The sequence below is a fragment of the Heptranchias perlo genome, chromosome 3 (genome assembly GCF_035084215.1).
Source record: "Heptranchias perlo isolate sHepPer1 chromosome 3, sHepPer1.hap1, whole genome shotgun sequence".
NCBI lineage: Eukaryota > Metazoa > Chordata > Chondrichthyes > Hexanchiformes > Hexanchidae > Heptranchias > Heptranchias perlo.
In genome coordinates this window covers 48,904,106-48,926,290 of record NC_090327.1, presented here as the reverse complement: position 1 = coordinate 48,926,290, position 22,185 = coordinate 48,904,106, and the positions used below count along the sequence as shown (strand labels likewise).

General features: G+C 43.4%; 1 protein-coding gene and 1 long non-coding RNA gene across 11 annotated transcripts in view; one reads left to right on the top strand and one right to left on the bottom strand.

Moving 5' to 3' along the window:
• The window catches only part of LOC137313599 (RNA-binding Raly-like protein), a 669,041-nt gene that overhangs the window by 448,255 nt on the left and 198,601 nt on the right, over window positions 1-22,185 (top strand). The window lies entirely within an intron of this gene.
• Window positions 21,812-22,185, bottom strand: part of LOC137313685 (uncharacterized) — a 46,134-nt gene continuing 45,760 nt past the window's right edge. For all 3 annotated transcript variants that reach the window (XR_010961047.1, XR_010961045.1, XR_010961046.1), the window contains one exon: window positions 21,812-22,185. This is a non-coding gene — a long non-coding RNA (uncharacterized lncRNA).

Below are 22,185 nucleotides of genomic sequence, written 5' to 3'. Positions count from 1 at the left end.
ATTTGACATTGGGGTGAAAAGCCATTTTTTAAGCTGTAGTACAGCAAACTTTTTAAGTAATGCAGTATGTTAAAATGTCCTATGTATTACATAAGAACATAAGAAATAGGAGCAGGAGTAGGCCAATCGGCCCCTCGAGCCTGCTCCGCCATTCAATAAGATCATGGCTGATCTGATCCTAACCTCAAATCTAAATTCATGTCCAATTTCCTGCCCGCTCCCCGTAACCCCTAATTTCCTTTACTTCTAGGAAACTGTCTATTTCTGTTTTAAATTTATTTAATGATGTAGCTTCCTGGGGCAGCAAATTCCACAGACCTACTACCGTCTGAGTGAAGAAGTTTCTCCTCATCTCAGTTTTGAAAGAGCAGCCCCTTATTCTAAGATTATGCCCCCTAGTTCTAGTTTCACCCATCCTTGGGAACATCCTTACCGCATCCACCCAATCAAGCCCCTTCACAATCTTATATGTTTCAATAAGATCGCCTCTCATTCTTCTGAACTCCAACGAGTAGAGTCCCAATCTACTCAACCTCTCCTCATATGTCCGCCCCCTCATCCCTGGGATTAACCTTGTGCTCATCTGTCTATATTGTACATTATATGGTATATGATGTGCCTTTGCGTAACACTGGAAACATGTACTATTTCTTGGTTTTATAGAAGTAGAAGCATCCCATCCTGACAACATTTACCTTTTGGCAGTGATCTATCTCTCTCTTGAAGATAATTGTTTCTTATTCACCATTGGCTATTATATTATACCCAGAAATGCCTAACCCATCTGTATTCTGTGTGTGTGTGTGTGTGTGTGTGTGTGTGTGTGTGTATTTTTGAGTTTCAAAATGTGATTTAATGATTGACCCCAGATTTTACTTTAAAATGGTGAGTGGTAAGTGTTGCAATGAAGTTTGGGAAATTTGAGAATCTAATCCTGTCTTTGTTCTGGAATGGCAGAATGTCATTTTCCAAGCATATTTGTCTGAGTGTAGATTAAGTAGTTAATTAATTGCACTGTCCGTTGGCTTTTTTTTCATTTACTCAAGACAAATGGGCTAAATCTTGCTGGAGTGGGGCATCTTGCGGTGTGCACCATTAGTTAGACTTTTTCCTGCACCCTTTAGCTCGAAAGTAATTAGCACTGTAACTTGCTGGAAGTGCAAACTGATAACGGCACTGTGAGGGCACTGGGACCTTGGTGAACGACAGGACCAACAGCCTATCTCCTTAACCGGTGGGATTTAAGGATTGAAAAAGAAACGGTAGACGTAGAGAAAATGTTTCCGCTTGTGGGGGAGTCCAAAGCTAGAGATCATCAATATAAGATAGTCACTAACAAATCCAATAGGGAATTCAGGAGTAACTTCTTTACCCAGAGAGTGGTAAGAATGTGGAACGCGCTACCACAAGGAGTAGTTGAGACGATTAGCATAGATGCATTTAAGGGGAAGCTAGGTAAGCACACGAGGGAGAAAAGAATAGAAGGATGTGATGATAGGGGTAGATGAAGTAGGGAGGGAGGAGGCTCGTGTGGAACATAAACACCGGCATAGACCAGTTGGGCCGAATGGCCTGTTTCTGTGATGTAGACTCAATGTAAATGGCGGTGCGTGTTTTGCTTCAAAGCATAATGCCATGAAATATGACACCACAGGAAGTGGGGGTGGGGATTTTTACTCCCCGTCTGGCCGTGAAACTAGGCAGGCAGGTCAGCTAAAATGGAACAGAAGACATACCTGCTGGCCTCCTGCCCTGATTGTGCCAACAGCAATTTTAAATTGCAGGCACTAAGGACACCCAACCGGAGCCGGTGGGATTCTTGTTTAAAAATGCAGATCGGGCTCCGATAACGTCATCAGAGTCCCAGTGCAATCTCGACAGGACAAACCTGTTGGGGAGTGGGTCCAGGGCCAGAGAAGGCCCAGTAAGGTAAGTTATTGTGAATTTGCTGTAGTTTTCTTGTGAGCCAGGAGGAGCAGGTGTGCTTCTATGGGCACCACAAGGAAACCTTGGGTCCACCCTATCATGGCCTTCCCTCCCCCTCCCCCAACTGCATGTCCACCTGATCGCTTACCTTAGTGCTGGGGACCGATCCTTCTGGTTACTGCCAGCAGCCTCCTGCCATCCGACTTTAACGGTTAGACAGCTGCTTCCTGCGGACTTAACACCTACTTTGGTCAGGAAGACAGCCAGTGGCATGTTAATGAGGCCTGGCCATTAAAATTGGTTGGGCCTCCCAGCTGCCACCCCCCGACGGGCCGGCCGCTCGCTAAGCCACATTCCCAGCTGGGAGTTAAAAATCGACCCCTACGTGTTACATGGGAGAAGGAGACACTTATTGACCATGCACTAGATGGCCACTAATGAGCAGACTGTCTGTCCTCGACCAACCAAATCAGCAAGACTGGTTCAATACCGGTGACTTTTCGCTGGTGGCATTTGATGAGGAACTGAGAAACTCATCTTGGAGATGTGGTTTACTCTGTAGTCATGACCAAGTATAGAACCTCTGATCACAGCAACCGAATCAATGCCTTAGTCAATATATCTCATTGGTCTTAATAAAATTGCCAAATCCCTTTCAAATAACTGAAGACCTTTATCATGACATCCGTTGTGCCGAGCCTCCAAAAAATGTGAATAGAGATAAATCTCTTAATTATGTTTAGCAGTTATAGCTATTTTCTTCAGTTAAAATAATCCTCTGGGCATAATGTTTGATTTTTGGCTTCATTTTTGAATCATATAATGCTGGCTTAGATTAGTTAACTCAGTACAGACCAGACGTTGAACTCAAGACCTTCATCATCTGCATGTTTCAGGTTCACACAAAGCAGACGACACTAAGGAGGCACAGTAAGTTGTGTAGATGTGAGCAGGAAGTTTCAAAAGGACATAGACAGATTAAGTGAGTGGGGTGTTGCAGATGGAGTTCAACATGGGGAAGCATGAGTTCATCCACTTTCGATCCAAGAAAGACAAATCGAAATATTTTCTTAATGATGAGAGGCTAGGAACTGTGGAGGAGCAAAGGGATTTGGGTGTCCAGGTTCACTAAATGCTAGTGCACAGGTATGAGGGATGATCTAATTGAGTTGTTTAAAATAATAGAGATTTGCTAGGGTAGATGCAAAGAAACTCTTTCCTTTGGTTGGGGAATACAGACACACAGGGCCATTCAGGTGTGAAATCAGGAAGCTCTTTTTCATACAAAAAGGTAGTGGAATTCTGGAACTCGCTCCCCCAAAAGATTGTGGCTGCTGGGTCAATTGAAATTTTCAAGCTAGAAATTGACATTTTTATTAGGTAAGGGTATCAGGGATATGGATCAAAGATGGGTAAACAGAGTTGAGGTACAGATCAGCCATGATTTAGTAGAATCCTATATCCTGACATCCATTAAAAAATCTGTAAAAATGTTATACTGAACATGCGAATTAAGTATATGATCATTAAAGAGATGTTTGCAGTATTCAAATAATACAGGAATACTGTCATTCTGTTAATAAAGTATGTTAGAATCATAGAATCTTACAGTACAGAAGGAGGCCATTCGGCCCATTGTGACTGTGCCGGCTCTTTCAAAGAGCTGTCCAATTTAGTCCCACGCCCCAGCTTTTTCCGAATAACGTTGCAAATTCAAGCACATGTCCAATTGCCTTTTGAAAGATCCTACGGAAACTGTTTCCACCAGCCTTTCAGGTAGTGCGTTCCAGATCTTAACAACCCTCTGTGTGAAAACATTTCTCCTCAATTCCCCTCTGGTTCTTTTGCCAATTATTTTAAATCTGTGACCTCTGGTTACTGATCCACTTGCCAGAGGATACAGCTTCACCCTACTTGGTCTATCAAAATCCCTCAGAATTTTGATCTTGACCACATAATTTTGGACCCATCCCTCCAACACACATGCACACATTCCAAGGTCATTTGTTCATAGTCCTCAAAGATTAATAATAGATTGCATTAAAAAGGGCTGCGCTAAACCAATAGAAAGGTAATTCTTTTTATATTGTTGCAGTTATGGAGGCCAAACATTCCATTCTATTTTCTTCTAATGCACTATGCAATTGGAACCCGGCCATAAACAAGAGTTTAAAACCCACATCTTTTCAAAGTTATAAATATTATTTTTATCCCTGATTTACCATGCACATAACTCATCTTTAAAATATATTACAATATCAGTTCCAAATATTTACTTTGATGGAATTTACTTTCGAGACAAAATAAATGAATGGCCTCCTCCCTTTAAAAAAAATGATGATGGGGTTTGAATTCCATTGTGCAATAAATGTAATGCATTGGTTCATGCATTTGCATGAAATTTCTCTGCTCGCTGTTTTAACCAAATTGTTCACTCATTTCAACCTCAATAATAACTAGATCTTGATCACATATAATTTTGGACCCAACCCTCCAACACACATGCATACACATGCCAACACACTTCCCAAAGGTCATTTCTTTTTCACTTCAATTCGAATGCATTTTCCTTTCTCGCCTCCAATTTTCCCTCTGCTCTTGTGAATATATTGACTGCTGCTGGGATAGAGTTCCACAGACACTGGCTACCCTCCGTTACCTTGCCCAAGGGACCACTCTTCATGTGCGCACCTTGACAGTAAATGGCGGCAGGCAAGCCAAGCCCAATCCAGTTCTCGCCCAATGTCCATACATGGACATTCCAGCAAGGACGCTAATTAGTGATCTGGAGTGGACACCCTGGCTGACATTTCCCTTCCCTAACCAGAGGTGCTTTGGCCAGTTGAAGTGCCATACCATCAGTGAGCTGGCTGAGATTAGTTAGCTCAACATAGGCCAGAGTTGATTCTGAGACCATCATCTTCATGTTTCAGGTCCACACAAAGCAATGTACCTACCAACCTAGCCATCAGGACAGCGTTTCCTCTTTTTACATCTATTGCACATAAGCCTACTCCCAGTTACCTGCCAGTGCAACTCTTGAACCAGCCATTAAGAGCTGACTTGGCTTTTTGTTGACTTGCTGCCTGCGCCTAACCGCCTGGATGAGATTGGGAATCAAAGACACAAGCACAGAGGGTTGTTAAGATCTGGAACGCACTACCTGAAAGGCTGGTGGAAACAGTTTCCGTAGGATCTTTCAAAAGGCAATTGGACATGTGCTTGAATTTGCTGGGGTGTGGGACTAAATTGGACAGCTCTTTGAAAGAACCGGCACAGGCACGACGGGCCGAATAGCCTCCTTCTGTACTGTAAGATTCTATGTTTCTAATATACTTTATTAACAGAATGACAGTATTCCTGTATTATTTGAATACTGCAAACATCTCTTTCATGATCATATACTTAATTCTCATGTTCAGTATAACATTTTTACAGATTTTTTTAATGGCTGTCAGGATATAGGATTCTACTAAATCATGGCTGATCTGTACCTCAACTCTGTTTACCCATCTTTGATCCATATCCCTTGATGCCCTTTACCTAATAAAAATCTGTCAATTTCTAGCTTGAAAATTGGGGGAGCGAGTTCCAGAATTCCACTACCTTTTTGTATGAAAAAGAGCTTCCTGATTTCACACCTGAATGGCCCTGTGTGTCTGTATTCCCCAACCAAAGGAAAGAGTTTCTTTGCACCTACCCTAGCGAACCTCTATTATTTTAAACAACTCAATTAGATCACCCCTCACTCTTCAAAACTAAAGGGAGTAGTATATGCCTTTCATTCAACTTGTCCTCATAATTTAACCCTTTAAGACCTATTATTATTCTGGTGATTCTGTGCTGTACCTCCTCCAAGGCCAATATGGCCTTCCTGAGGTGCAATGCCCAAAACTGAACGCATCACGCTAGATGGGGTCTGACCAAGGCTTTGCACAACTGACTCATCACTTCCTGCCCTTTGTATTCCAGCCTCCTTGAGATATTCCGTTAGCCTTTTTGATTACTTTCGTACCTGTGCACTAGCATTTAGTGAACCTGGACACCCAAATCCCTTTGCTCTTCCACAGTTCCTAGCCTCTCATCATTAAGAAAATATTTTGATTTTGTCTTTCTTAGATCCAAAGTGGATAAACTCATACTTCCCCATGTTGAACTCCATCTGCAACACCCCACTCACTTAATCTGTCTATGTCCTTTTGAAACTTCCTGCACACATCTATACAACATTACTGTGCCTCCTTAGTGTCGTCTGCTTTGTGTGAACCTGAAACATGCAGATAACGAAGGTCTTGAGTTCAAAGTCTGGTCTGTACTGAGTTAACTAATCTCAGCCAGCATTATATGATTCAAAAATGAAGCCAAAATCCAACATTATGCCCCAAGGATTATTTTAACTGAAGAAAATAGCTATAACTGCTAAACATAATTAAGAGATTTATCTCTATTCACATTTTCTGGGGGCTCGACACAATGGATGTCATGATAAATGTCTTCAGTTGCTTGAAAGGGATTTGGCAATTTTATTAAGATGACTAAGGCATTGATTCTGTTGCTGTGATCAGAGGTTCTATACTTGGTCATGACTACAGAGTAAACCACATCTCCAAGATGAGTTTCTCAGTTCCTCATCAAATGCCACCAGCGAAAAGTCACCGGTATTGAACCAGTCTTGCTGATTTGGTTGGTCGAGGACAGACAGTCTGCTCATTAGTGGCCATCTAGTGCATGGTCAATAAGTGTCTCCTTCTCCCATGTAACACGTTGGGGTCGTTTTTTTTTAACTCACAGCTGGGAATGTGGCTTAGCGAGCGGCCGGCCCGTCGGGGGGTGGCAGCTGGGAGGCCCAACCAATTTTAATGGCCAGGCCTCATTAACATACCACTGGCTATCTTCCTGACCAAAGTCGGATGGCAGGAGGCTGCTGGCAGTAACCAGAAGGATCGGTCCCCAGCACTAAGGTAAGCGATCAGCTGGACATGCAGTTGGGGGAGGGGGAGGGAAGGCCATGACAGGGTGGACCCAAGGTTTCCTTGTGGCGCCCATAGAAGCACAGCTGCTCCTCCTGGCTCACATGAAAACTACAGCAAATTTACAATAACTTACCTTACTGGGCCTTTTCTGGCCCTGGACCCACTCCCCAACAGGTTTGTCCTGTCGAGATTGCACTGGGACTCCGATGATGTTATCGGAGCCTGATCTGCATTTTTAAACAAGAATCCCACCGGCTCCGGTAGGGTGTCCTTAGTGCCTGCAATTTAAAATTGCTGTTGGCACTATCAGGGCAGGAGGCCAACAGATATGTTTTTTTTCTGTTCCATTTTAGCTGGCCCCCCTGCCTAGTTTCGTGGCCAGACGGGGAGTAAAAATCCCCCCCCCCCCCCAACTTTCTGTGGTGTCATATCTCAGCCAACTTAAACATGAAACAAGTCTGAGATTAGTGAACCAAATAGTCTTTATAAACAGTGCAGTTGCCAATAAGTGTTTCTGTCCCTCTGGGTTTTCAATAGGTAAATTAGCTACAGCAATTCAATAACATAATGTTTTGGGATAAAAATTGTAATTTGCCAATAATTTGAAAAAAGAAATGTAAGGCAGAGGCTTGGTGCACCAACATGTTAGTGTTTTATGCAGAATTCCACCAGCTATAACTTTTTGATACTGGTCAAGTGTTTGGGGAAGTTGCCCATGTCACAGAGTAAAAACCATTTTGCATTGTAGCCCAGGGGCTAGATTTAGCATTGTTCATGTAAATCCAAAGTGCTCATGTAAAATGGGGCCCATTGTTGCTACATACTAGATCCTGCAACTTTTGAACACGCCATTTATTTTACAGAACCAAATGGGTTTTTAATCACATTAATGGAACAAAATGTTAGCGATACCATATTGGGAGCTGGAATTATTTTTAAAAAACATTTGAATGGCCTTAGCAACTGCCAAAGAATTATAGCAAAATAAACAATATTCATGAATGCCACTATATTTTCATTGCTACCATTGAGACATTTTTGCTTAGTTTTGCACACAAAGTAGTAGTAGCAAACATATATTTTATGCAGCAAAGTGAAGTTTTAGAACTGTCAAGTAGAAATAGGCTATAGAGAATTGAGTCCGGAGGTTGGAAATTTGGAATGGAGTTAATAGTTGTCATTACTCATGGAAAGGAATAATAATATAAACCATGCAAAAGTGGAGCACACGTTCCACCTAAAGTAATCTAGTGCTCCTTATATTGTATTCATACATGAAGATTAGCTGTCAGACTAAATGATTGATCCATAAAATATAAGACTTTTTAAATATATTCTAACAAGCTGTCACATAGAGCTCTGCTGCTATAAAGAAATGAATTTTTTAATATATGCTTTAATTTAATTAACTGAAATTGATCAGCCGTAGTAGAAAGTAAATCCCAAAATGAGGAGATAAATTACCCGTTAAGACAGGTATGTGTCTGAGAGGAGTGTATGCAGTTGTGAAAATGTCAACCAAATAAAGAACGTTGGGGGTGATTTTTGGGTTGGGTGCACGTCAGGTGGGCAGCGTGTGGGGCAACCCAGCAGGAGCCCGAACCAGGCAGCTCACTTTGGGGAGGGGGGGGGGGGGAATCTGGCGGCTGTTCTTAAATCTGAGACAGGAGTGGGTTCTTAAGGGGCGGAGGTTGGATTTTTGTGGGACCAGCAGGAGCAGTCAATGCCGCACCTTTTTTTTGTTAAGGTTTCTGGAATGGCCTGCAGCGGTCCCTTTAAAGGAACCCATCATAACTTTAATCAATGTAGGATGCTGATTTAAATATTTTAATATGGCTACTGACTGGAGCCCTTGCCAGTGAGCAGTAGGTCTTTTATATAAAAAATGTTTTAAAAAATAATTAATCTGCCTACCGCCCTTTCTTCCAGCATGAAGGAAGCAGCATGCAGATGAAAATTGCCCCTCAAGGTTTTCAATAAAAGATAAAACAAAACAGTGTTGGGATATGAAGAGGTGTATTTTGAAGACTTGAATGTTTAATTTTTTTCAGCTAGTGTTATTGAAAAGAATGACAGGAGGTAAGGAAAAGATTTCAGTGGATGTAATAGACTCTGGAAATTGATGGTCATCTCTTTCACACTTAATGATGCTTCTTGTCCAGAATTTACAGCAGAGGCTTGATGCACCAACATGTTAGTGTTGTATGCACAAGGTGTTATGGAAAATATTTCATACGTGGATAAAGACCAAACATTTTGAAGTCATTTATACAAGAAAGGAAACACATACTGTGGCTTTAAATGAGTCAACCTAGAGATTCCTACAGTTGTGGTACCTGATTTTTGATTGTTTCCTTCTCCTGCTGTGTGAAATGTTTTTACCACTGATAATTAATTAATGTTGAATGAGCAGAATTAAGTAATGAGTGGGTGTAGTGGTAGAATTACCACCCTCTGCTGTGATTTTAGAAACTGGAGAAAAAAGGTCGGGGGAAGGTACCCTCCAGTTTTTAATCACAGCAGAGAGTGGCAATTTGGGCTTGACCTTATTTTTATACCGAGTTGTTTGTGAAAGTAAATTTTGTATTTAAGTAGAGCCTCATTACATTTGACACAAAAGTTTCAAAGCACTTCACATACAATGAATTATTTTGAAGGGATGTGACTTGCTATGTAAACAACTCTAGCAGCCATTTTGTTCTACTTGAAGCCCCAGAGCAGGCAACAACTCTGACAATGCAGGACTCCCTCAGTACTGCACTGGAGTTATATCTTAGTCCATGTGCTCAAGTATTGGTGTGAGATTTCAACCCACAACCTTCTGACTCCGAGGCAACATTGCAACTAACTGAGCCAACTGACACTTCCATGGACCAGTGCAGAGTAGTAATAAAAGAAAGACTTGCATTTATATAGCGCTTTTCATGACCTCAGGACGACCCAAAGCGGTTTACAGCCAACAAAGTATTTTTGAAGTGTAGTCACTGTTGTAATGTAGCCAATTAGCGCTCAGCAAGGTCCCACAAATAGCAATGTGATAATGACCAGATAATCTGTGTTTTAGTAATGTTGTTTGAGGGATAAATATTGGCCAGGACACCAGGGATAACTCCCCTGCTCTTCTTCGAAATAGTGCCGTGGGATCTTTTACGTCCACCTGAGAGGGCAGACGGGGCCTCAGTATAACATCTCATCTGAAAGACAGCATCTCCAACAATGCAGCACTCCCTCAGCATTGCACTGGAGTGTCAGCCTAGATTTTGTCCATAAGTCTTTAGAGTGGGACTTGAACCCACGACCTTCTGACTCAGAGGCGAGAGTGCCACCAACTGAGCCACAGCTGAATGGTCATATGATTACCAGGGACCAATAAACCATTACTGTACAATCACTGAATGACTGACTGCCCATATCAGCATTGGTCCAGAGCTCTGTTAAACAAATGCATAACAATCCAGTTGGTCACACGCTTATCAGCAGTCCATCGGCTTTCCAACCAGGCTGGAGTCTTTGCCCTCATTGAGACAGGCTTTGAACCACGTGTTCAAAGGTCATTTGGAGGGGGTGGGATTGGGTTTCCAAGATTTAAATTCCCCTTGATGAATCCTGATCTACTTATCTGCTGAGCTGAACTTTCTTTATCTCCCCACTGTTTTAATTATGTAATTAAGGCAAAAATTAAATTTCTCTGCTATGGTCAGGAGCACAAAGTGCACCAATGCTAAATGGGCATTAAGTAAACTATTAACTTCCTGCAAAGAATAATGATCAGCCTATGTTAAGCAAACATGGCAGTTTCCCAGATTTCTTTCTACAAACATACAAAATTGATGACCAGCTGGTCCATCAAGCCTACCCCAGTAGCTTTTTTATATATTAAATCACCTTTTTTTCCCCTTGTATAATCTTTTTTGATTTGTGATTGGCTAACCTAGACCCCACCCTTGGTCCTATGCAAGCATGTATGTGTAAAAATATGGGTCTGTCTGTTGGTTGGAATGTGATTGTTTCCATAGCAACTGTTTCTCACTGATTTTAAGTGCTGTGATTAGTCCATTTGAAAAATGTGACTGAAAAAAATCTCATTTGCCATTGTCCAGTGGTAGCCAGGAATGATATCACAAGAACAGAGTTACATCAGAGAACAATTTCAACTGAAATTCCTTGGGCTACAAAATAAATTTCCTTCGATAATGTATTTCCAAGGTCATAAGGGTGTATACTTAAAAGCTTTGTATAGCATGTCTGTATTACTCACTCCTGGGTAAGTGGATATCATACTTCAAAGTGTCACCCGTATAAACTGTCTGTAAATTTGAAGGGGGAATAATTCAATATTGATTCTCATCTGTAATATATTAAAAATCTTGCATATAGCATGCACTTCCTGGAAGTGTCGCACTTACCTCCTGTAACATTCTCCATCACACTTTCTTTATAACACTCTTGTTATAAAACAGTGCATCATCTGATTTCCCCCAAAGACATGCCAGGAGCTCTGCCAATTGAATTGTGATATGCAGCACAATGGAATAGCAAGAAATGTATAAATATAAAAGTACATTTCCCCTGTGTTCATGGAAATTTGGGGTTATGCACTTTTGTAAGGAGAGAAGCAATGTACCATGTAATGCACAACATACTACTCTGCCGCGAAAGGGCTTATCCCTTTAAGGCCACAAGGTCTGGCTGCAGTAAATAGGTACAACCTGAGTCAATTAAAGCATAATTCCAGTTAAACGCACCCTGAATTGGAGGGTAAATGTTTCTCTAGATTTGCAGCTGCTTCCATAATCCCTGGTTCCACTACAAGGTGAGAAGAAACCAACAGAAAATGACTGGCTTTCTGTTTTTTTTAAAAGAATAGTTTTAATGAATGACACAGAAATTTTGCACGTGTGATACCTGGGGCTCGATGTTAGCAAGGCTGCGGGTTCGCGGGGGGGGCGCGCCCGGTGAAATCAGTCTGCCACCCGCGCGATCGCAGCCCAATTGGATCCACTTACCTTGTCTTCCGGGTTCCCCACTGCTGATCTGCGCGTCGGGCGGGCTGCGCATGCGCAGTAAGATCTGTCAGCTGGAGGAGCTCTATTTAAAGGGGCAGTCCTTCACTGACAGATGCTGCAACAAATAGAAAAAATGACAGCATGGAGCAGCCCCGGGGGAAGGCTGCTCCCAGTTTAATGATGCCTCACTCCAGGTATCAATAGATGGGATGAGGAGGAGGGGGACGACAGAGATCTTCCCCCCCCCCGCCCCCCAACCCCGGCGGGCGGGAGGAAGCGGCCTGCCTCTGCCACCAGGAAGGCCTGGCTTGAGGTGGCAGAGGAGGTCACCTGCACCACCAACATATCACTCACCTGCATACAGTGCAGGAGGCGCTCCAATGACCTCGTAGGTCAGCCAAAGTAAGTACACTTACTCATTCCCCTACACTCCATCTGCCACATCACCGCCCCCACCCCACATCTCCTTCTGCACTGCCAACACTACTCTGTCACATCACCCCTCACATCCACTCAAACCTCATCCTCATCTTACCTGCACTTACTCACCTCACCATTACTCATCCCGCCACTACCACTCAACCCAATTCTCATACAATCTCATGGCTCTATCTCATACACACCCTCTCGTGCATCTCTTTCACGGTCAGCCTCACTCAACCTGCCACTACCAGTGCTGCAGCCACAGGGCATGCATCACATATGTGCAGTAGGCAGCGTAAGGCAAACATGTCGTGAGCATGAAGGGGATGCACAAGGGTGTTTGAGGGTTTGTTATGGTTGTTACTTACATTGAATTTCTGACCAACTCACATCACATATTATATTGGCACCACTACTGCCATGTCTTTGCGAATCTTGTGTGGTTTGTGCAATAATGCTCTTTCCTGAGGATCACTATGAAGACCCACAACTGATGCCACCCATTGTGTCACTGCAGAGTGGGTGTAGGTGTATTTGCAGGGCTCTTTTGTGCAGGCGGCTGAGAGACGTCGGTGATGTTCCCAGTGGCACCCTGGAAGGATGCGGAGGAGAAGTTGTTGAGGGCAGTGGTGACTTTGACAGCGACAGGTAAGAAGATGGTGCTCGGGCCAGCCGGGAGCAGTTCGGCATGAAGGAGGCTGCAGATGTCCACGACTACATGTCGAGTGACTGAGCCTCCGTGTGCACTGCTGCTCAGAGAGGTCCAGGAAGCTGAGCCTCGGTCTGTGGCGAAGGTAGTGCCCTCTGCGACGCATCTCCCTCTGCGGTAGCCCTCCCTCCTGCCGTGCAGGTGGATGTGTCACAGCACTTTTTTTTGTGGAGCTCCACGTGTCAGAGGTGGACGGTGTGGGTGGTGAGGCTGGTGATGCTGTTCGCCCTCCGAGGAGGTCATGACTGCAGCTACGGCGGCCCCCATCCGGAAGATGTACATCTGAGGGGGTCCCCGGGGGTAAGTGTGCAAGTTGGTGACTTTGATTGTCAGGAGGAGGGTGGTGGAGGCCAAACTTTGTCCCAAGTGACAGAGTGGCCTCCTGCAATGAGTGAGGGTCTCCCCCTATCAAATGGACCTTTGCAGCTGCCACAGTGCATTTGAACTGGGAGTGTTTGCCCCAGTATGGGAAACAGTCCCAGTTTTCTATAAAATCCCACCCCTCCTCACATAATCCCTTAATCGGGTCAGTTAATGACCTGAACAAGCAAGATAAATACTTTCAAGTGGCATCCCACTGGCTTTAATTGCCTGTGGGATTCCCACCAGCGGGGGCTGCGTGCGCACGCCGGCGCGTCAGTGGGGAACCCGGAAGTGGGCGGGTTGGAGCCGGGCTTCGGACTCGCTCCGGAATTCTCCGATTTTCGGAGCCCCCCCCCCCCACTGCTAGGAACGCACCCGATAGCGGGTGCTAAAATGATGCCCCTGAAGTGAGATGGACAGGTCTCTAAATTTTTATACATAACACACATATATATTTACATATAATAAAATGTTAAATATACTTTTTTCATAAGCAATGCCACTGCCATATCAATAAGTATAATTTAAATGGTTTAAAATTTGTAGATGTAAAATACACTCTGTATCTGTAGCTATAATAAAGGTGAAACAGCAATTTACTTATACTTCTTTCAATTTAGTATACTGTATCCGCTGCACACAATACGGTCTCCTCTACATTGGGGAGACCAAACGCAGAGTGGGTGAACACTTTGCTGAAACACCTCTGCTCTGTTCGCAAGTGTAACCCTGACCTGCCGGTCACTTGCCATTTTAATTCCCTTTCCCACTCCCACCTCTCTGTCCTCGGCCTCTTACACTGTTGCAATGAAGCTCAACGTAAGCTCGAGGAACAATATCTCATCTTTTGTTTAGGCACTTCACAAACTTCTGGACTCAACATTGATTTCAGTAACTTCAAATCAAACCACTGCTCCCATTTTTTTCGGTCAGCCATTGTTGGTAATGATTCTGCTGCTGCCATTTACAGCTACTCCTGACCAATCTTTTGTTTCTTAACCTGTCCCTGCATTGCCTCCTTCCATGCTGTAGCCTTTCTATGATTCTGTGATTCATTACCACCTTCCTTGCCTTGCACCATCGTCCCTTTTGTCATTAATCACTCGTGCCCTCTACCCTATCACAAACCTTCCCTTCTGTTCATTCCTCCCCTCCTTCCTTCCACCCCCCCACCCCCCCCCCCAGCTCTGTACTTGCTCAAAAACTTTAACTCTTAACATCTTCCAGTTCTGCCGAAAGGTCTTTGACCTGAAATGTTAACTCTGTTTCTTTCTCCACATATGCTGCCTGACTTGTTGAGCTTCTCCAGCATTTTCTGTTTTTATTTCAGATTTCCAGCATCTGCAGTATTTTGCTTTTGCTGTACCTGTAGCTGCTGTCTAATATTTACACATCTAACTAGTGGTAATGATTTTGGCCTTTAACGGTTAATAATCCATAAAACCCATACTACATATATGCATGAGACAGAAATGTTTGAGCCTGGATGTACAGACTGAGGTGCAGTGACCTGCATTTATATAGTAGTAGTGGTTTGGACCAGAATTTTAACTGCAGAATTGTGCCTATTACAATGAGAAAATCTCTGGCATTTCAATCGCTTTGCACTATTTTAGGGTTAGCTCTCCAGCTCGGCCTGCCACAGCTGTTTTGTTACTGATTTTTATAATCTGCACTCTTATTCAGTGATTCCTTTTGAAGCAGCTAATTAGCTTCAATATTAGTAAAATTATGCATGCATATCTGAAACCTCCTGTGTCTGATTTTGTAGAATGTGTCAGTTGTTTACTTTATTTCATGTATTCAGCTAGAAAAAGCGAGGATTCCAAGGCATTTCTATTGTTAAATGAATTTCTGATGGCTCTGTTGATGGATTGGTAAATAGCTCTTCCATACAGAACAGCAAGACTCCAGGTTTGATCCCTAGCCTGTGCTGTCAGGTTATGCCAGCAGCGGGGCAGGGTGATGGCTACAATTAGTCTCAGCACTCTTGGGTTAAGGAGGGGGAAAACAGCCAGGGTTTGCATTCCTCATTGGTATCCAGTAATTCAGGACAGTATTGGGATTAACTGTGATGCTCCATATAGTCAAATAACCTGTTGGCACTTACTGGCAAAGCTGACATGAAGAATGGCCATTTGGTCAAAGCATTAGAGGATGACCAGCACATTTGGAAGTAGGCAATGCCTTCAGATGAGGGGTCGGGGGAGACAATTGTGAAAGTAAGATTTTAAAAAAAAATTTGGTCCATTTACAGATACAAGCTAGATTACTTTTTCTATCTTTATTCCCTGAAGATAGTGATTTATGTTGTGGTGGTAAAGTGTGCAACCCTCTAGCACCTTACTGAAGTAGACATTCTTTAATTCCAACTGTTAGCTTTTGATTTTCTCCTAGATTTTTGTGCCTCTCATTTTCCTATGATTTTCACATATCCATCCCTTTGTCACACACCTCAGATTCTTGGTTCACCAGCTCACGTTCTTTCCAATTTCTTCCTTTTCTCCCCCATCTCTCCTGAGCACAGTGACTCATGCTGGGGTACAGTTCCGATAAAATCGGGAGTCCTTTGATGTCTTAACCAAGTGGTGATTCTTCATGTCCAAACCTACATAGCTAGTTTTAGCTGGCCGGGCACACTGAAGCAAATGTGCTGTCCCCAACATTCCCAAGCTGAGATCAGTTAACACAGTAAAGACCAGTCTGTATTCTCATCAATTCACAGCAGGTGTTGAGAAAATAGAACATTGGTAGCAGCAATGACAAGGCAAGCACTCTAGTAAATGTTAGTGGATTTAGGGCAACTCATGACTAGAAAAGGGTTGGTGAGAGCACAAAGTGAACAATGTTGCCAGGTATACTGCAGAGCTGACAGAACAGAGCAAAAAGAAAGACCGAACAGAGAGTGGGAATCAGAGGAAAGAGAGTGCAGTGAGAGAAAACACAGAGATAGTGAGGCACTGTTTGGTGATTGTATACAGATGGCAGCTATTTATTGTTACAGTTCAGCCTTTCTTGTAACGCTCTTAACTTGTTTTCACAGCAAAAAAGGCAGTTTCCATAAGTAGACCAAGTATCCTACAAACGGAAATCTCTATCTTTTTTACGTGCATTGAGTATGATAGTGTGTCACAGGATTAATATTTACCATTAAAGCGCATTGCACCGAAGATCAGGTGGGATTCCACATTTTTCAGATTGCTCTGAAAGGCATTAAATTACACTGTCAGATTATTAACATTCAAGCTAAAACTAATAGATTTATTCAAAAGTAGGATAATACCCTGAAGCAGTAAGAGACAGCAATTTGATGACTGTGCAAATACTTTGAAAATGATGAGATAGAATCAGTCCACGAAGGGTTAAAGTATCCTCTTTTTAGAACATACTTCTTACACGGTTTGATAATCTGCAAGATTTTTGGATGAAGTAGCTTTCATAGGCTCCCTGAAGCAATATTTGTATGTGGGCTATACAAAATTCTCACCCAGTATCATGAGAACTGAACAGCTGTGACAGTATCTTTGTCAAAATAAGCCTTTAATGTCACCGGTGTTAACTGTCTTCCTCTCCAGCATAACCCTTGATGGATCAGTCATTAGAGATAATGGTGCAGAAATTCTAGGGGTTCCGCTCCACTAGCGCAAGTGCGTCGGAGTGAAGCTCACACCTGCTCTAGCCTGCAAGGGTGCACCTGCAATGCTGCCCCCAACCACCAGCAGGAATGTTTGAGCAGACGCATACTGCTCCACCAGCAGAAGGAATGCCCAGTGAGTCCTCAAAGAAACACTTTTCCTGATGAAGCAAACAATCCATTTTGGAAAGGTACTCAATCATGCTTCTGGGATCAATTACCTTTCCCCAATAAAGATTTGGGATCTTTTACAGGCTTCAATGAGACTCACACCAGCTCTCAGCTAGTATGAGCTCCGTGGAGGCCGACAGACGGTGTGAAGGATTACATTTCCTGGGGAAGTCCAGGAAACCCTCAGACGTGCCCCTTGACATAGGGCAGGGTGGGAAGAAGATCTTCCATAGATAGCACCCTCTTTCCCCCCCCCCCCCCCCCCCCCCACCACCAGAATTTAAAGGGCTAGTCTAAACCGGGTCGAAGCCTAGCAGATTAGAGATCTGGCCAAAATCGCTGAGCTCCCTGGAGGAAATCAAGCTTTTTTCCTCCAATTCAAGAAATGTCAGGGCAATTAATTCATCAAATTTTTAGACTTCAAACTTGCATACATAACATTTCAATGACTGCCCTGTCACCAAGCAACCTTGATCTAATTAGTTTGAGTACAGGTGGTAATACCAACTAAGGCTCGCCAAGTCTCATTGTAAATATGGATGAATCCGTTTGGTTTCATGTACTGGCCATTCCCCTGGCACAGGGACAAATGGACTCCTTTTTTTTAAGAGGTTTTTGAAGTCAATTTTAAATTACTTTTACCCTGTTTACTTAATCTAACTTGGAGGGTCAGGGGGAAGGACATAACAGAAACTTTCCACTTTTTAACAGTGCTTTACTACTGGGCTGTAAATATGATTTTTTTTTTCTGTATTGCCTGGGTTGTGTGTAAGGTCAGCCAATGGCAAATTAGATCAAATTATAATATTTTACTACCTTGACTGGAAATAAGTCAGCAGCAGTTTCTTAATGTGTGTGGCTTAGTTTCTGCTTGGAGTTGGGTATTAGGAAAGCTGATGAGGAAGCTACACAGTCATGAAACCGAACAAAGCAAAAAAAAATTAATAATGAAGATAGATAATTGTGTCTCCTGGTCTACCTCTATCTCTTAAGGATAGCAAAGTCTGGGCAGGAGTGACAAAAAAAGAGTCCGAGGAACAGGAGTAGGCTATTCAGCCACTCGAACCTGTTCTGCCATTCAACTAGATCATGGCTGCTTTGTATCTTAACTCCATCTACCTGCCTTGGTTCCGTAACCCTTAATACCCTTGTCTAACAAAAATAGAACCATAGAAAAGATACAGCACAGAAGGGGGCCATTCAGCCCATCGTGTCTGCACCTGCTGGAAGAACAACCAGGTGCCCATTCTAATCCCACCTTCCAGCACCTGGTCCATAGCCCTGAAGCTTACACCATTTTAGATGCAGGTCCAGGTACTTTTTAAAAGAGTTGAGGGCCCCTGCCTCTCCACCAATTCAGGCAGCGAATTCCATACACCCACCACCCTCTGGGTAAAAAAGCTTTTCCTCATGTCCCCTCTAATCCTTCCGCCAATCAGCTTAAATCTATGTCCTCTAGTTCTTGAACTCTCCGCTAGGGGAAACGGGTACTTCCTGTCTACTCTATCTGGGCCCCTCATAATTTTGTACACCTCAATCAAGTCACCCCTCAGCCTCCTCTGCGCCAAGGAAAACAACCCCAGCCTATCCAATCTCCTCGTAGCTACAATTTTCAAGCCCTGGCAACATTCTTGTAAATCTTCTCTGCACTCTCTCCAGAACAATTACGTCCTTCCTGTAATGTGGTGACCAGAACTGCGCACAATACTCCAGCTGTGGCCTTACCAGCATTTTATACAGTTCCATCATTACATCCCTGCTTTTGTATTCTATACCTCAGCTAATAACGGAGAGCATTCCGTATGCCTTCTTCACAACCTTATCTACCTGTACTGCCACCTTCAGGGGCCTGTGCACATGCATTCCAAGGTCTCTCACTTCCTCTACCCCTCTCAATATATTCCTGTTTATTGCATATTCCCTTTTACTGTTTGCCCTCCCTAAGTGCATTACCTCACACTTCTCCGGGTTGAATTCCATTTGCCACTTTTCTGCCCTCTCCACCAACCCATTGATATCTTCTTGGCGTCTACAGCTATCCTCTTCACTATCAACTACATGGCCAATTTTTGTGTCGTCTGCAAATTTGCCAAACATGCCCCCTACAGTCAAATCCAAATCATTAATATATACCACAAACAGCAAGGGACTCAACACTGAGCCCTGTGGCACACCACTGGAAACGGATTTCCATTCGCAAAGACATCCATCGACTTTTACCCTTTGTTTCCTGTTACTGAGCCAATTTTGGATCCAATTCGCCACATTTCCTTGTATCCCATGGGTTTTTACCTTTCTGACCAGTCTGCTATGTGGGACCTTGTCAAATGCCTTACTAAAATCCATGTAGACAACATCCACTGTACTACCCTCATCAATCCTTCTCGTCACTTCCTTAAAGAATTCAATCAGATTTGTAAGGCATGACCTTCCCTGAACAAATCCATGCTGACTATCCCTGATTAAATTATGCCTTTCCAAGTGACAGTTTATCCTACCTCTCAGTATTGATTCTAATAGTTTGCCCACCACCGAGGTAAGACTGACCGGCCTATAATTGTTCGGCCTTTCCCTCGTACCCTTTTTAAACAATGGTACTACGTTTGCAGTCTTCCAGTCCTCCGGGTACCTCCCCTGTATCTAGTGAGGATTGGAAAATGATCCTCCGAGCATCTGCTATTTATTCCCTGGCTTCCTTCAATAGCCTAGGAAACAATCCATCCGGCCCTGGTGACTTATCAACTTCCAAGGATTCCAGTCCCTCTAGTACTTCCTCTCTCGTAATGTTTACCTTATCCAATATTTCATACCTCTCCTCTTTAACTATTACGTCCGGATTATCCCTTTCCTTTCTGAACACGGAGACAAAATATTCATTTAAAACCCTACCCACATCCTCTGCTTCTACACACAAGTTACCCTTATCATCCCTGATAGGTCTCACCTTTTCCTTAGCTATCCTCTTGTTCTTCATGTACTGATAAAACATCTTTGGGTTTTCTTTAATCTTACCTGCTAATATTTTTTATGCCCTTTCTTTGCTTTCCTTATTTCCTTTTTTACATCATCCCTGTACTTTCTATACTTCTCTAGGCTTTCTGCAGTATTTAGTTTTCTGTGACAGTCATAAGCTTTCTTTTTCTGCTTTATCTTGCCCCGTATACTTCTAGACAACCAGGGGGCTCCAAATTTGGCAGTGCCACCCTTTTTCTTTTGAGGGGACGTGTCTGCATTGTACCCGTAGAATTTCACTTTTTAGTGCCTCCCACTGGCCTGCCACTGATTTCTCCTCAAGTAGTTGTGTCCAGTCCACTTCTGCTAAATCACCTCTTAGTTCTGTAAAATTTGTCTTCCCCCAATTTAAAACGTTTACTCCTGATTTAACTCTCCTTTTCCTTAATAATGCTAAAACTAACTGAATTGTGGTCACTATCCCCAATATGGTCACCCACTGTCACTTCACCCACTTGCCCATCTTCATTTCCCAGGACTAAATCTAGAATTGCATCCCCTCTTGTTGGGCTTGTCACTTACTGGCTAAAAAAGTTCTCGTGGACACCGATCAAGAATTTCGCGCCTTCTGTGCCCCTCACACTGTTTGAATCCCAGTTGATGTTAGGAACATAGGAACAGGAGTAGGCCATTCAGTCCCTCGTGCCTGCTCCGCCATTTGAAGGGTAGTTGGAGTCCCCTACTATTATTGCCCTCTTAGTTTTGCTGCCGGCTATTATGTGCCACCACCTCCTGCAAGACAGAGGGAAGTGTGTTAGTGAGTGTCCTGCAAGATATTTGGGTGATATGGCTGTCATGGTTGAATAGTGTGTGTGACCTGTAAGTTGTGGGTATGTGGCTTACAAGAGTGGTACTATGTGCGGGTGAGATGCAGCATCGGAAGTGCAGCGTTGCGTATGGATGGGAAGTGTTTGATGGGTGGGTGATGGGGGATGTCGTGCATGAAGCAGTCGTGCAGTTGGTAGGATGTGCCACTTGACGCATGCATTCACTCACCTTGACCACTCGTCAAATCATTGAACTTTTTCCTGCACTGCATCCACGTGCTTCGTGCAATGCTCCTGGCATTCACTTCCTCCCAATGCTTCCTCAGCTGGTGTCTGGAGGGTCTCCTGCCACCCTGCGGGTACAGGATGGCTCTCCGTACATCCACCTCCTCCACCAAGACCCCCAGTGCATCATTGGAGAACCCTGGTGCATGCTCTCTTGTAGATCCAGCCATTAGATTTTTCTTCCTCTACTGATTGAATTGACAGTACGCCTCCCCTTTAAGAAGTGCAGGCTGCCTTTAAGTAGTGCTGGCCACACCCCATATCAGGCCCCCTGCTGGTGAGTGCAGTCACTCAACAGCGCTGGCTGCATGCAGCAATCTTGCAGATTATTAGGCGGCACGAATCTCACGCCTGCGTCCGGTTTCAGGGGTTATCCAGTTTAACCCCCGTCATATCTTGCCAGCGCATACTCAAAATTAGTCGCTAAGGGTAGGTCAACTATTCCATCTGCTGAGCAAGGGTCTGACCAAATATCTGACTCCACTGATCCTAGTAAATTTCACATTATATTAGAAATTGTCTTCTATTAAATCACATAACAGGTACATCATTATTGTCATACGCATTGCAGTCATTTAGAAGCAAATTCTTTAAAGCATATTTACCATTCATGATCCATAATTAATTGCTTCTTAATAAATTTGAAATCTTCTTTAATGCTTCATTTGTCGTATTGGCTTTCAAATTATAGTTAAACATGAATTAACCACAATCTCGTCCATTGATTTTTTTTTTGCACCTTCAATCTTGAGCTCGGAACAAGCCACCCTGATCTCCAGGGAGGAAGGAGTTTCTTTGCAGCATGAGGAGTCTGGTATTGCTGAGGAAGGTATGGAAGTGAAGACATGCAACCAAGTCCATATGGTGAAAAATACTTCAGTAAGGCAGTGGTAGGCTGTCTCCTCAAATGGTCACC